Consider the following 2,500-nt stretch of genomic DNA (forward strand, 5'->3'; position numbering starts at 1 on the left):
TCCATCATCAGGAGGCTTATTAGCGTCTTTGTGAGGTTATGAGGGGAGGACAGAAGACCTGGAGCACCGCGGGGGCTCAGCGAGATGCTTCCCTCGCGGAACACACACACACACACACGCACACGCACGCACACGCACGCACACACACACACACACACACACACACACACACACACACACACACACACACACACACACACACACACACACACACACACACACACACACACACACACACACACACACACAGCTGGCAGTGTTGGCCTAAAGGTTAGAGTAGCAAACTTGTGTCCAAATGTTCCTGGTTCGATCCCCTGGGCCGACAAGAATAATTTGGTTGGGGAAGTGAATGACCATTCACTCACCCGTCTGTCAACACAGACTGTCTTAAGTTCCCTTGTGCAAGGCACCTAACCCCCAACTGCTGCAGTGGAGCTGCTCGGTGGCCAACAGTATAAGACTGTGGCTGTATACTGGGCAGCTCCCAGCTGTGACTATGTGTGTGTGAGTGTGTGAAGCAGGGCTTTACTGAAAAGGCCCCAGGGCCCACTTGAAAAATAGATGGAGATCTCAATGTGATTTACCCTGGTTAAATAAAGGATTTAAACATAAACATACATGCATACACATGCATGCACAAATCTACTGACACTCACACCCATTCAAAGACACACACACACACACACACACACACGTATGCACACACATCTACACACACAGCCATGTGTGCGCATAATTGATATGCAGAGATACCTCGTGAAAAGCTCCCACTATTTCACTAGACCTACTACAGAGTTGGACTGCTTACATAACGTGCAGGCATGCACACACACACACACGCGCGCGCACACATGTGCGTGCGCACACACACACACACACACACACACACACACACACACACACACACACACACACACACACACACACACACACACACACACACACACACACACACACACACAGAGAGACCGTTGATATACAGACAGAGCTCTAGAAAATGTCTCACTTTTTTACTACCTTTGCCCTTGTGCCCCAAAGTTAACAGCATGAAATTCAAACGTGGTTCTTCTTTCTGTCAGTCTGATTAAATCTGTATTTCAAAAGCCTCTTGTAGACCTAGATACTGAGATGTGTGTGGAAGATTATGGTCAGACACTGGATAGCCGTTTAAATTGATTTACCGCAGTGTTTCCTTAACATAAGGTCATGATAGGGATGCATGATTAATCTTATCAGCACGGGCAATATCGGCCTTAAAAATGCAATATCGGTTTTAGGCTATATTTTTTATCTATTATACATCATTTGAATGTGAAGCTGAAAAAGCCTTTGATGATGATGAAAGCTGAATAAGAATCAGAACCAAGTGTATTGTCACATGGTTTACAGGTTTAAATAAGTGGGGAAAATTTGTTTTTATGTAAGCTCCCTCATTTTTGTGGTTTTCCAGAGGGGGGAATGAAGAAAAGGGAAGGGTGGGGGGAGAGAGCAAGGAGGAAAAGAAATCAAACATTACATAAGAATTTAAGTAAAATATACATTTAAGTTATTTGAACTAATATACATTAATAAGCCTAATAAATATATAAAAACATTTTTTTTAAAGTCTGCATCTTCACCCAGAATCACAGTTACTGTATAACGGGTGTAACGTAATACCTACTGGAAAATTACTGTACATACTGTATTGCAAGATCAGTATCAGTATCGATCGACTTGACTTGACTATGCAATTAATTGGTAATCGGATATCGGTCCAAATTTCAATAATTGTATTCCCAGTCATGTCCCATTTTGGGTAAAAAAGAAAGTTGAATAATGATAAATAAAGATTTTCTGAAAATAAAGATTTTCATAAATCTTTCAAAAAATCTTTTCAAAAATGTTTCAGAACTTTAAAAATAGTGGAAACAGCAGATCTGCAAACTCACAACATGTGCCAACTTTTTGAAATAGGGCTTAAAAGAACATTTCTTCCTTTCTTTCTTTTGTTTTATTCAGGGTATAATTCATTAGATAATTGATATAAATTTGATCAGAGACACCTCCCTCTGTATAAGCCCATTCAACTTCAGATTCCATGTTAGACTCATTGAAAACACACAGCCCTGGTTCTGGTGACTGATATTGTCCTTGCAATATATGGAGAAACCTTCATTTTTCATTAGCTATTTCATTGTTCATATTTTCAGTCGCATCAAGGAGTCCTGGAAGTCCTTGCATGACATCCATGAATATTTCGATTACTCATTCATGCATGTCATGAATGAGTAATCGAAATATGAAACTCCCCCCAGTCATTCATTCATTAGACATTATCAGTCACCAGAACTAGGTGTTTTGTTTTCATTAAGTAACCACTAACATGGTCAAATAAATGTCAAATATGTAAATACTGAATCAAGCAACTTAAACTGTCTGGAGTGCACAGGAAAGTCAGAATAGATATGAAAATGTAAAATATGAAAATGTAAAATTCCCCTTTAAGTGATAAATTATT

General features: G+C 39.9%; 1 protein-coding gene across 6 annotated transcripts in view; it reads left to right on the forward strand.

The window, feature by feature from the left end:
• prdm16 (PR domain containing 16) overlaps positions 1-2,500 on the forward strand; it is a 246,425-nt gene that overhangs the window by 138,258 nt on the left and 105,667 nt on the right. The window lies entirely within an intron of this gene.

Source organism: Gymnoscopelus microlampas, assembly GCF_963454915.1.
Source record: "Gymnoscopelus microlampas genome assembly, chromosome: 10".
Lineage (NCBI taxonomy): Eukaryota > Metazoa > Chordata > Actinopteri > Myctophiformes > Myctophidae > Gymnoscopelus > Gymnoscopelus microlampas.